Source organism: Ambystoma mexicanum, chromosome 4q, assembly GCF_040938575.1.
Source record: "Ambystoma mexicanum isolate Mex_15411 chromosome 4q, UKY_AmexF1_1, whole genome shotgun sequence".
In the NCBI taxonomy this organism is placed as follows: Eukaryota; Metazoa; Chordata; class Amphibia; order Caudata; family Ambystomatidae; genus Ambystoma; species Ambystoma mexicanum.
In genome coordinates, this window is record NC_090928.1 from 215211088 (window position 1) to 215225971 (window position 14884).

Genomic DNA, 14884 nt, shown 5'->3' on the forward strand with positions numbered 1-14884 from the left:
CCTGGGAGTTCTTTTTAATACTTCAATTAGAGAATGGAGTTAGGCCCAAGACTTAATTCAGTGGATGACAATCTTTTCCTTACAAGGAGCAAAACTGCACAGGTTATATGGGAAGTTTACAGTTATCCCAGTACGTACATTTTATTTACAAAAAGTTATCCCTGCAATAGCGTTTGGGGCAGAAGCTGAATGGAATCTAAACCATAACATTTGGCCCTACTTAGAAGGACTATTTTGAAGACGGGTACTAAGACTTCCCAGAAACATCTCTATGACAATTATTCGAAGTGAACTAGCAATAGAAGCTCAATTTGGTACAGTGCTGTGGAGATCTAGCCTAGTTCTGAGAAAGATGTGTACAAAAACTCCAGAACCAGCGTATCAACTTCTTGCCCCGTCAGAGAAAAACCAGCACACTCGCCTACAAATGACATGGGAAAACACATTGATGAACATTCTTAAGTGCGCAGACATAAAGATGGAAACAGTGCTATGGCAGCCTCAACCGGCAAAAAAGAAATGGTAAACAATGGCACCGATACAAAACATCAAACTTTATAACAGACTTTCAACATCAGTTTATTTAGGAACGGCAATGACTGCCTTTTAGAAGCTGCCAATATATCTACAAACATTCCCTTCAAGACATCATCGAGACTGCTTTCTGAGATTGAGGCTTTCTGAGATTGAGGTTCACAAAAACAAAGAAATGCTGTTTATGAAGCACGATAAGGAAACCAAAGATAATAAATGTAGACACTGCAACAAAGAGGTGGAATCCACCAAACACCTGATAGTAGAATGCCCGAAACTGAAATCACAAAGGTCATTCTACCTTCAAACATATGCTCCTAGGAATAATAATATGGAAGACTGGTGGTTTGTAATATTGGGTGGACACAATGTACTCTTAACCTGTGAAATTGTAGATTACTTAGCCAAAATTCTGATTTGAATATGCTAAGGGAAGTAAAGTAAACACAAACCAGTGATGTAATGTGTGAATTTGTGACAAAAGTTTGTATAAACTGTATGTTACAATAAAAATAAACTCAACATAATTAGTTTAGCGATAAAGGGTGCTAAGTCTATGGCGGCATCTTTAATTATTTGTGCAGGGCAACTATCTCCCTCACACCTTGAAAGTTTAAGGGAGGAGATGGTTTTTTTAACCTCATGGATAGAAACTTGAGAGAATCTAAAACTTTGAGGAGGTTTGGTCGATGGATCTGATCGGGTTCTTGTGATTAATTGTAGAAGATAGATTCGTTTTTTTGTCCGCAATCCTTTTCTGAAGAAGGGAGATTTTGTTCATTAGGGCATTCTGGATGTTAGTACACCACACTTTGTCTTTTAGACAGTCATATGTCTGAGGTATAGGAGTTTCCAGTTCTCTTACGATAGTGAAGACTTCCTTTGAACTTGAACTAGCTTTGTGAATCCTCTCATTATAGGCTTCTTATTTGGTGAGTATTATTTATTTTTTGTAGAAGGCAGTGCAGTTGTTGAGGTTCATTTTATTTTCCTCTGAAGTTAAGTGTCGCCAGATCACTTCTAAAGTCCTTATTTCACATCTCAAGGATTTTAGATGGGGTGTGAACCAGGAGTTCAGGTGGGCTCTTGGTTTACTTTTCCGCAGTTTAAGTGGGGCAATTGCGTCTAGGGCTTTGGTTATAGAGGCATTGTACCCGTCTACTAGGGAGTCAGGGTTGGAACAATCTGACAGCATATTAAGGTCTGGGATAACGTATGATAAGATCTTATCCACCGTAATATTTATTTTATTTCGGGTTAGGAGTGGAGGAGCTGTTAGGTTGGCCTTGGAGGTTGCAGTGTTAGCTGGAAGGATAAAAGATAGAAGGAAGTGGGCAGTCCAGGTTTGTGGCTTGATGAATGTGATGGAAGCTGCACAATTGAGGTCAGCCACCCAATCTAACGTTCTGCCGTTGTCATGGGTAGCGTGATTCACTTTTTGGGTGAAGCCAAGTTCAGTGAGCGTGTTTGCAACTGCTGAGGCATGTGGATCATTAGGATCTTTGAAGCCAAGGTTGCATCCTAAGTGCATCCAAAGTGGACTGTTGGACTGGGAGGACTGAACTTACACCCGTCTGCCTGCTGCCTGACTGCTGCTGGAAACCGCCGCGTGTGGGGACTGAGTCGGCAAGAGGACGCTGACTGTAATAGCCACTCGCCGTAACTCGCAACACGGTGTGGAGAGGAGTGGACTTTAAAATTCTCAATCCTCTGACCGCACTTCCTGCTGCCTCCAGCCCCGCCCCCGAATCTCCGCCCACCACCTACCTCCGCCCAACCTCCAATTCCTTTAATTGCACTGGTCCACACGCATCGCGCGCGTGCATCCTAAGTGCATCCAAAGTGGACTGTTGGACTGGGAGGACTGAACTTACACCCGTCTGCCTGCTTGCCTGCCGCCTGACTGCTGCTGGAAACAGCCGTGTCTGGGGACTGAGTCGGCAAGAGGAAGCTTACTGTAATAGCCACTCGCCGTAACTCGCAGCACGGTGTGGAGAGGAGTGGACTTTAGCATTCTCAAGTAATTGCTTTGTTGTTTGCTGATAAGCAACCTTAAGTCAGCCGCAGCAAACTTCAACAACCGTGTGTTTTCCGCGTTCTTAAACGCTTCTTTTTTTGTCTTTTTTTGTCTTGCTTCCCCTGTAGTCCTCTGACCGCACTTCCTGCTGCCTCCAGTCCTGCCCCCCGAATCTCCGCCCACCACCTACCTCTGCCCAACCTCCACTTCCTTTAATTGCACTGGTCCACGTGCATTGCGCGTGCGCATCCTAAGTGCATCCAAAGTGGAATGTTAGACGGTGAGGCGGCTGGGGCGGCAGGGAGACTCTCAATGTTATAATTTTGTAACCCTGTAATCATTGTTTGAGTGAGCGACTTATTGTTCATTTGCACCTGACTCGCACTGTGAGTTTCTTGTTGTATCCCTATTCGCTCCGATCATGACAGAGGGGTTGCGTAGTGTAAAAAAAAAAAGAAAGCTTATTACACGAAAAAAAAATAGAGTTTGACTCTACCAATGTTAAACCATCTTCTGAAATATCTCCAACCCCGTTAACTCGAGCAAAGGTTATGGAACTTGAACCCCCTCTTGACCCCACTCAAAGAAGCTCATTGATCTCTGAAAACACAATGGTGGCCTTGAGTCCAGAAAGCAATGTTGAGAGCAAAGGTAACCTCGCCCCAGCTTCTTTTGAGTGCATTAAAAAAATAGATCAGACAAATTCATCTGTAGCTAATAAAATGGCCTCCCTGCTGACTAATCCTTTGATGGAGGCCAATCAAAGTCGTGATCCCTTGCACTATAATGAAGAAGTCCCTGTTGAACCAGCTTTTGAGGCTTCTAAGGAAAAAATCTCTCAAAAAAATCGGTCTGTGAATATCGCTTGGGAGATTCCCTCATCTAACTTGGCTGAAAAAATACAGTTTCTAAAACTGCATCAGCATCCATATCTGTCAAAGAAGCCAATAAAATTTCCCCTAGGGGCTGGGAAAACATTGATTCCAATCTAGATCAGAGTCTAGACAGGGAGGCCATAAAAAAAATAATGGGAATTGAGCATTTTGATACCCGTACTGCTGACTTTTCTATGCTTGCCCCAGCAATTGAGTCAGAATTAGGAAAGCGGATTCGACTCTCACACGAACCCTCAACCCCAGTAAACAAAATCAAATATGGGATCGAAAATGTGTTCCTATTTAATAATCCTCAACCATATGCATATTCTGTGCCTCCTTACTTTAGTGCTCAAAAGGAAGCACGTATGCTTGGGGGGGCCAATCCTCAGAGAACTGTTAATGTTGGAGGACTCTCCACTTTGACAAATAATTCCCCCATATTTGAAAAACCACAGATTTATTCTTGCCAACCTCCACCGAGTCCGAAAGGGATGGGTGCTCCTAGCCTTGACCCAAATGAGTCCATTCATCGTGCAACTGACTCACGGCTAAACTACCCTAGTACTGAACAACAAAAATGGAACGACGAATTACAACATTCCCTCGAAACCTTCCCGGTCATGACGCGAATCCTTAACTTACTTGACAAGGGCCATGAGCAGACTCATGAGGAAATAAAAATACTACAGATGCAAATGCCTGACCTCACAAGCACTCTCAGTAAAATGGAGGGTATGTTATTTGCTTGTCATATGTTCTCTTCTATCATCAATAAAAGAGACTCGACGTCCTACTTCCAAAATACTGGTACCCAAACTAAATTGTTTTCTTTCTGAGGTTGTGACTGAAGGATTACCTTCCAAACCTGTCATTGAGAAGGCCGTCAAAACTGCAGTTGCAAATTCGGAAAACAGTAACACATCTGACATTGCCGCTTTGAATGCACTTGTAAAGGAGATGGCCTCTAATCTTGCTATGCTCTCTAACCCAGCCACTAAAGAAACCCCTTCGCCTCCTAGGGCTATGGATGAGGCTCCCTTAGATAGTCCATCAGCTCTAACTGATCTTATCGATCTATCAGGAGAGGACCTCGTTCCACAAGAAATAGATGGAATACCCACCAATGATGATCAGCCCTCTAAAGTTCCATCTATTCCCCTTACTAAAAAACAAAGAAGGGCTTTGGCTCGTGCTCAAAAGTGCAATTTACTAAACAAACTTCAAAAAGGTAAACAAGAAAAAAAAATCAAAAAATCAAGAATGTGACAAAAGCGACAGACATAATTCACACATGAAAGACATTTGCAACCTTTCGGGGGGGTGATAACATCATTGACTTGAATCAGTTGAGTGAAGAATCCAAGGCTTTGCTGAATCTTCCAGGATCTAACCCGACTGTCCCATCACTTAATAAATCTATCAACCCTCTTCTAAAAAATAAAAAAATTATCAAAAATAAGATTTTGTTATTAGAATCTCCTAGCCACGATTCAAAAAAGTCTCTACTTAAAGGAAAGAAAGCGGCAGTCAGAGAGGACGAAGGATCTAACAACTCTGATGTGGAGTCTAATTGTAATTCTGTGGCTTCACACCAAATTCAATCTGCCCTCTCTAATTTCTATCCCATGTTGAAAACCAAAAAGACCGCAAAAGTGATTCTTGGTAAAGTTAATGGACAAAGGGATAACAAACCAGCCAATTGTCCAAATAACCCAGGAAAAATTCATTCTAATAACTCAGTTGGGGCGTGTGCAAATATGCCCGAAGTCAAATCATCTGACCCAGTTCCTGATAATGGTGATAAATCAACTAATGATGGGGCATCAAATATAGAGCAAAAAAAAACTAGCTCTAACTTACCAAACTCGAATCCACAAAGTTCACAAGCCAATGAGAATCCTAAACTGATCAACTCCATAACTTCGATGGGCCATCAAGAACCATCAACCGATCATAATTACATTGATTTAAAATCCGCCACAATAATGGGTTGGGAAAGCGATGAAGCACGCTTTGGCAAGGCTCGCTTGAACCGCACTTTTATGATGACTGTTATTCAAGACATCCCAGCCCTGCGGATTATTAGATCTAATGATATAGATTGGGTGAAATTAGCAGCTGCTAATAATAACAAAATGATTTGCAAATTTATGTCACCTTTCATTTTGAAGATGCTATGGGAACACACCGAAGATTTAGCATCTTAACTTTATCAATTTTTGCGTCGCTTGAGGATGCAAAAAACTATCTACAACAACTCCTCCTCTAGTTGAAAGCACTGCAATCAGCTCCATTCAGGGTACGTCCGCAAATCTTGATGCTGATACAATGAAACAGTTTATGTCATTCATGTCTGCTTTAAAGGTGATGTCATGGAGGGATCCGATCACCGCCCAGCCTCTCAATCAACCAAAGGCGATGAGAGACTCTTAGCTTGTCCCAACTCCACATTATTTCGTGGAACCCATGCGGTATAAACAACTTTAAAAAATGACATTGTCTAAATCAGCTCTATCGACCAGATATTATATTTATTCAAGAAACTATGAATCAAACCCTCTTTACTATAGAGGGATATTTTGCATTCATTCAGGTCGCGAGGCGGGGAACGGAGGGTCGACCCTCAGGTGGCCTTGCTATATTTATTAACACTGCCTATAAGTGCTCCACTGAGAGGATCAGTAGTTCTGATTCCATTCTTGCCATTATTTTAAAAGACGATGTGGATCCCTCCATCATTCGTCTGTTGATCTGCATTTACTGGAATAAACTGACCACTCCCATTGAGACCATCATGGGTGAAATGAATGATGTACTTGAAAAGGGTCTGATACTATATCCTTCGGCAAGAACCATCGTTGGTGGTGATTTTAACTGTTACTGTTATGATATGGGTGTTCAAAGTAATGCAATATGGAATATGCACTCGTTAACTTCGAGAAAGTTTGGGAATTTGTGGAGTACCTTCTTTCTCGATTGGGATATGCAGACCCCTTATTTCGCTTTGGATAGCTACTCTTATACTTGGGCAAGAGCAAGTTGCAAATCTTATATTGATTATTTTTTCACCTCCTCAAGAATATACTCGACTATTGATGTTCTTAAAATTATTAACCCACACCTAGGAGATCACATGATTATTTCTTTGCGTTTGAATATCCCTTTGGCTCGATTTGATGGCAATCTTTTACTATCCTTGGTAGAATCTGACCGGCATTGTCTTACAGTTAGATGGAATCCTAAAGTATGTTCCACATTTATTCGGAATCTGGAATGCGACCCTAACATTCTTTTGCTTCCTACTCCTCTTGACTCTTCCCTGGTAAACTTGGATAATCTTAATTCCATTAGAATCCAATTTCACCTGGATACTTTATTTCATTCCCGTAATAAGAATGAGCTAGTTATTCATACTCACGTTCATAAATTCAACTCACATGTTGCCTCCTTAAAAGCACAAAAAAATAATGAAGTTTGTAAACTCAACAGAACTATCCCTTTTTCTCTGACTCGAGATACACTGATAAAATCAGTGAGACAACGCTATCGAAATAAGCTTAAATGGCTAAAGAGAAAACTACTCTATGCAGACAATCAAAAAATATTTTACCATCTACTTAAGCATGACTCCAGGAAAATCTGGAGTACTCTACGCTCTATTACTTCCGATCCTGCGATCACAATTGATTCCGTGATTCCAGCTGAAAGTTGGGTTTCGTATGTCAAAACCAAATATCTTATGCCCGAGCACTTTTGCTCGTTAAAGGGCGGAGAGCCTCGCTTGGGTTTAGATCACCCTTTGACCTGGTCCATAGGAGATATTGTTGATGCCATTGGTAAATTAAAGCCTTCTAAAGCGCCAGGCCCCAATGGCATCCCTTCTTGTGTATACAAGTCTAACCCTGAGTTCTGGGCTCCCATTCTCAAAATTAAATTTGATTTGATTCTGCATACGGGCAAAATTCCCTTATCTTGGTCTTCAGCTCTGGTTATCCCGGTTTATAAAAAGGGTCCCCCTGATTGTCCCTCTAACTATCGTCCCATTGCTCTCACTGACTCTTCTTCTAAAATATTTTCTATTCTCCTTCTTCACCAATTACAAACTTATATTCATGCTCACGATCTGCTATCTATTTATCAGGTAGGATTTAGAAAATACATTGGTTGTCAGTTAAATGCTACCATTCTTTCTCATCTCCAAGCCTATACCTCTGTCTCTCATTCTGGCCCAATATATATGGCTAGCTTAGACTTGACTGCAGCCTTTGATTGCGTCATACGTGAAATTCTGAGGAAGAAAATGATTGATCTTGGTATTCCTTCCCAATTGGTTGCTTTGATTGCCCTGCTTCATAAAAATACGAATTATCGTATTCGACTTACAAAAGAAGGAGCCCTGACTGACCTTATCCCGACGGAAATCGGAGTGAAACAGGGCTGCAATATGGCTGCGGTGTTGTTTAATTTGTATTTGTTGGGTTTGGATGTAAATTGGGTAGCTGGGGAATGTTTTTCTGTGAAGCTTGGTTCCTTGAAGATGGAATGGTTGGGATTCGCGGACGACATGTTTTACTTCGATAGAACCCCGTTTGGTCTCCAACGCAAATTGAATTTATTTACTGAATTCGCTTTCAATCATAATCTTACCCCCAATCCTACCAAAACTTTTATTTTGATTTATTCCAATAGAAAATTAAACTGTCATCGTTATTCATGGTATCTAAATGATATTAAAATTGAATACTCTCCGATGCTGCGTTACTTGGGATATCCTCTGACTGACCAATACTCACTAATCATGTGGAAAAATGATCTCAATCAAAAAATTAGGATCTTGACCTCTCAAATGAAAATTATCCACCACAAATATTGTATGTTTTCTCTTTTACCCTTAATTCAATTTTATTTGCAGAAGGTGGAACCTATTATTCTCTATTCCCTGGACATATGCACTTATGGTCTAGATGCTTTCCTAAATATTCTCCAGGGAAAATTATGGAAAACTGTTCTGGGGTTAGCACTTTTGATTCCTAATGTTATGATTTGCCATGAGTTAAATCTATAACAATTATCTGTAAAACATACCTGGCGAAGTATCACTAATTTAATTAAGATGCACAATCCTCCTAAGAACACGCTCTAAGTTGAATTGAACAAATTATTGAGCGAATCACAGATTAAATCGCTTAACATCTATTCCGACAAACTAACAAAGATTTTATCACTTATTAACGAAACTCCATTGTCTATGAGCATGTGGCTGCCCAGCCAAAAACTTAAATATCAAAGATTTTTTTGGTGTATAATGCGTGACGAAATGGGCAACTATGCATCCTTTAAAGAATATAATGGAGTTCGAGGCAAGTGGGGATATAGACTAAAATACTTATTACAGTTCCCATCTCCTACTTCAAGAAAAACGTATATGCAATTTCGCCTCAATCAATTCAAGACACGTGAGCGGACAAAACACTGGGCTGGAATTCTAACGGTACAATTGACATTAGATGCCGCTTTTGTAAAAATTGTATAGTGCCAGAAACCTTGAAACACCTTGTGATTATATGTCCATACTTTGAGGGACTTCGAATCCAACTCTTCGAGCACTTTTACTCGAATTCTGAGCTCGCAAAGGAATTCTTATGGAAACGTTGTACGGAAGGTCATAGTCAAAATCTTATGCTCCGTTTGATTAATTTGTTGGAAATTGTAGAGATTAAGTTGGCAGAAGATCAGCCGTCAATTTAAACCGAGTAAATCCCTATATTTAGACATCGCTCCGGGGTTTTCAACTTGCACACTAATATTGTATATATTTATGTATACCCTTGTATTTACATCTAAATTAATTATTTTGTAGGTGTTATTTGGATGTGGTTTTGTTATTTGTTGATTTGTTTATATTATGTATTCGATGCAAATGCATCCGACTTTGTAACATTGACTAAGTGACTAATGGAAATTTTCTTTATTTTTATGTTATTACTCGATGTTTTCATTTTCTCTTTTCTTTTCTTTCTATATATACTTTTTAAAATGTAACTTTTAAAAATTGTTTATTTGAAATTTTAATGATTTCTTGTAACTAATTTGTAAAGGTTTTATTTTTAATACACCAAACACAATAAAAAATTAAAAAAAAGAAGCCAAGGTTGAGATCTCCAAGTAGAAGTATTTGAGCTGAAACTTTAGTGTTGTCAGATAGGATTGTAGAAATGTCCTCTTCGAAAGAGCCACTTGGACCGAGTGGTCTGTAAATTAGGTGGACTGTTAAGGTACTGGCTTTGGAAGTGGGTAGTTTGATTGTGAGAAGTTCACAGGACTTAATGACTGGTGAGGGGGCTATTCTCATAGCTAGCGTCGGTTCTGTCAGCTCTTATAATATTGTTGTTGTCCGGGATTGCAAGTGAAACGGCTGGTCCTGCCGCTGTGTGTAACCAAGACTATGTTATTGCAAGGAAGTGGAGGTTGTCCAACATGATCAGATCCGCAATCTCGGTAGCATGTGCCAAGAGATCTAGCGTTGATTAGAGCAGCTGTAAGGTTTGGAATATTGGAGTTGGTGAAGCAGGCAGGAGGTTCGTCCTATCTTACTTTGATGTTAGGCTTAAAATTGGTGGCTAAAGTATTCTTTATTTTACTGACACCGGTATTGGTGTTAATAGGACAGGCCGGAGGTTTGTCTAGGTTTGCTTTGATGTTGTTTTTCAGATTGGTCACTATAGCAGTATTTTTCTTTTTGGCGTTGAGGTTATGAGGGATATTCGTCATGTTATAGTGACTTGTTTTAGCAACTCTGATGGACAGAGGTTCATGAAGTCTAGAGAGTCTAGCACAGAGTCTTTTGTTTCTGATTATGGTCTGTTTTAGTAGGCTCAGAATATACTTGTGTGGAGATAGGTGACAAGGGGTTCGGGTCCATAGCTGTCGTATGTTCTGCATTAGTAGATTTGGAGTCTACATTTAGTTTAGGTAAGAATCTTGTGGGTTTGATCATAGATGTCTTGTGGTCTAGCTTAATCCGAAGAAGGAATGTGGTGGGTTTAGGCTCCATAGGCAGATAGTTATTATTTGCTATGATTAGAACCTGTTGGTCGAGGTGGTTAGACCCTGTTACTGTAGTTAGTAGGCTTATAACTAATAAGGCACATAGTAATTTTGTCAGAGGATAGGTGGTGGCATACATAGTGCAATTGGGTAGGCCTCAATTGTGGGCTAATGAGAGGCCAGTAGGCATGAATCAGCAACTAGGCTAGAACAATGTAGTACAGTGCGCCAATAGGCGTGGAGCAACAGATAGGTTGGAGCAATCCAATGCAGTGTGTCAAAAGGCCTAGATTAACAGCTAGGCTAGAACAATGCAATACAAAGCGCCACAGGCACAGATCAATAGGTAGGCTGATGCAATGCAATACAAAACACCACAGGCATAGAACAACAGGTAGGCTGGTACAATGCAATACAAATCGCCAGGGGCATGGAACAACAGGTAGGCTGGTACAATACCATACAAAGAGCCACGGGCATAGAACAACAGGATGGCTGATAAAATGCAATACAAAGCACTACAGGCATAGATCAACGGGTAGGCTGGTACAGGTATAAATCGGCAATTAGGTTAGAACAATGCAGTACAAATCAATACGTAAGATACATTCATGCAGTACGTTGCGCCAATAGGCTTGTATCAGAGTAGGCTATTTCAATGCCTTGGTCAGGATCATTAGACGCAGATCCTCACATTAAGTGAGACAAATGGGAGAGCGGCTCGTCCCGTTCTGCGGCCCTATAAGAGTATAGATGATACCGTATGTTAAATAGCTGGAACAAATTCCATTAAAGGACCACGAAGGATGTGTAGGTGTAGCATAGTGTTATGCTTGGCAAAGTCGGAGGAAAAATCATGTGTGGCAAGGTCAATGGTAGGGTCTGCATATGTGCGTTATGGAGGGTTGAGTGTTAGGGTAATGCTAATCGTCAACCAGGAACAAAGTAACTCGGCGGCATAAGGAATCTTATGTGGGTTGAATGTAGACAGTGGAGGTGGCACAGGGTGCCTGGACAACAGGGGCACTTACCTGTAAGGCCCCTCGGTGTACCAAGGCGAACAGGGGCATACAGGACCTTTTCCTGGCCTTGTTCTGTGTGCTGGCTTCTGCCTGCCTGCCGAAGGAATGGATTGGATTAGAGAAGTGAGTCCAGTTGCCTATTTTATCATGTAAACTAGATAGGTGGAGCACCCCGATTTCAATAATTTGAGCCACAGAAGGGAACGGTTACACTGTTGAATGCCATCGCAAAATCAACAAAGGCAACATATAAAACAGAGCCCTTACAGACTGCCCTATCTTTAAAAAGATACCGTAAGAAAACGATCAATGAAATCCCAATTCCTTTCCGAAAACTCAAATTAAAAGACATTGAATTGCCCAAATTCAGAGGACCATTTATATAATTGGTCCCCAAGCAGGGAGACAAATATTTTTCTAGGCACATCCATCAAAGCAATGAGCCGGAAAAATTGGGTTTAATCTATCCCCCTTCATATGAATAGGCACCACAGTTGTGGAAATAATCTAGTAGCCAATATAGGCTTCAAAATGGCCAAAAGAATAAATGCCCATAACAAAGGATTCCCCTCCACAGCAACATTAGAAAGACCATCAAGGCCTGTGGCACGCACGTTTTTACTTCTACAACTAAGATTATATATCACCTCAGTATCAAAGGGAAATGACCAAGGCACCAATTGTGCAGTATCTGTACTGTAAGTAGGTGCATCATCTGAAAATGCCTTGTCCAATCCCTCTCTGAAATTGGGTTTCTTTGGCCTGCAGCTTGGGCTTCTGAGTTCGAATATAAAAGTCTCTAGAAGTCCGCCAAATTCTTAGAAGGAAGTGCCTTCAACAAATGTACTCAGTTTTTTTTTTTAAATTAGGGGGCTCTTATGAGTATCTAGCCACATTTTCTAACATATTTTGATCTTTTTACATTCAAATTTTAACTGTGCAGAGGTGAGAGGACCCAGCATTCTTAAGGCTTGGCAAAAAGCTCTTTTTTTCCTTAAGATTTCAATGTAAAAGAAATGTTTGCATTTCAGGATTAATTTAGAAACAGAAACATCGTACTGCAACAATGTGCAAATACATCAAATGTTTGCTTCAAACTAGTTTGAAGCACTCCAATTGAGAACATGTGCTGCATGATTTTTTTCACAGATGTATGTGATTTATTTTGTTATTGTGCTTGAGCCCATTTTGATTTTCTTCACCCTGTATGTTTGGAGCATTGGTAAACAGATATGTTTTAGTGATACATATATGTTCTGTTTTTTTATTCTTCTGTATACAGGCAAATGTCATCACATCTTTTTGGTCCTGATGACGACTATGGATATTATGATTCGATCATTTGAAAATTGAAACTAGCAAGGGAAGGCATTGGTAAAACCATTACATTTTGACTGTGAGAGTTGTTTCACCTTATTGAGTCAGAATTGAAGACCTCTGCTATTCAACCATATTCCTGCATCTTGACATGAGGAACTAAGTCATGGACTGCATGTTTGTTGGGTCCCCATATGCGGATATAATTTGTTTTCTACACATTTCTACATTATATGTGGGATATATTGGCACATTTGATGTATTTGCACATCTTTGCAGTACGCTGTTGCTGCTTTTAGCATTTGCCCTTATGTGATAGAGTGATGTTGGGTATGTCTGATTGTGTGTGAGTGTGTGTGTTTTCGATAAGTGATAGGTTTGCATGAATGTGATTGCGAAGACAATTGGCACTTTAGCACTTATTTGTTTTTGTATTATTTATTTGTGTTTGTTACGACTTGACCAAGTACAAAATACGAAAGTACAGAGCAAGTCTTTCACAAAAAGAAAATCAAGAAAGTAATGCAAAAAAAAGAAAAAAGAAAAGAAAATACAATAACACCCAGTTTCATGCAATTCATCATTAAAAAAATCACATTAATAATAACTACATATATTCTAACATTCTCTAAGTGTTCGCATTGTTTCATTTAAAAAGTTGTAAAGTGCTCAAATTAATGAGGTATTATCCCCCACATTAACCGGGCCCAGAATTGTGTATCCGAGGACTCATCCTCAAATTCCAAAAAGACTCCAAGGAAAAAAGTTCTGCGTTCAGTCAGATTGGAGCAGAACAACGTAAGGTGTTTTAGAGTCTCTATGCATGTAGCCTTTTTAGAGACGACACGCTGGGGACAATGCCTGACTCCTCCCCCATTTGCTAGCACGATCCAATGTTGGAAGTATATTTAGTGTTAATTGTAAGTAGAAACTACAGATGACTGATGATGGAAACAAACAAATATACATTGGCAAGTTAGATATTTTTCTAGCGAAGTTTGCATATGCCCCATAAGACGATTAAGAGCCCACTTTTTTCAGTTGTTCCACCCCAGTCAAGCATGAACAATTTACTTTTAGTCAAGGCCGGCCTAATTACCAACTCGTCTTCAGATGAATTAATTTTGCACAAAAGAATGCACATCACCCCTTTGAAGATGGCCAGAAAGGAAACCGTGTCACGCTGGCAGATTACCCCCAAGTCTTCGTATAGTGAGTGTAAAGGTGGTTTAACAAACTTGGCGTAGCAACCCAGCTTCCTCCATGAGTACCTTGAACTCAAAGAGACCAGACACAGCTTGTGGAGAATTATTGCATTAGGAAGCCCCAGCGTTAAGCCCTATGTCTCTTCCCACTTATGCACTTATGCACTTTCTACTTTCTTAAAAACAGAATAAATATGAATTTTTGGAAAATGTTGAGACTCCAACATTTTTGAGTGTGGACTCTGGTGGGCTTCAGGATTTTCTTTGGTGGACCGCCTCTAATTAATGAGTTTAAACTAGGTGATGCCCAGAAACCCACACGTGATATCAGCCCTCTTACCAGTGTTTGGTAATGGCTATTGTAAGTTGGATTACAGCGACATTTCTTGACGCTGTGGGTATCGTCTGTTCTGAAATCGTCTGAGATAATGCATTGGCAGCCATGTACTTGAGGCATTGTTCATCCTCCCTTGCCATGTTTTGAGTGCTACTTGGTCTTGGATTTCGTGATATGTAATCCGCCGGGTTTAGACATTTTGCAGGTTGGTGTATGATGTGATAATCGTACAGTTGGAATTGCATGTCCCTTCTTTCAATATGGCATGGGGGCATGGGGCATCCATGGGTTTGCAAACAATGAGAGCAGTGCATGTTGGTTCACCACCAATGTGTTTACGTATGAGGAAATTATGAAAATGTTCACATGCCCCCAAAGCAAGGCTTTCTTTTTCTGGTTGGGCATATGTGGTCTCAGTGTCTGAAAGCGCTATACTGGCATACGCTACCATTCTCTTGTATTGTGATGTTGCTTCTTTATGTTGTGCCAAGATTGCTTATAGTCCTACAGGGATGGTGTCCACCGTA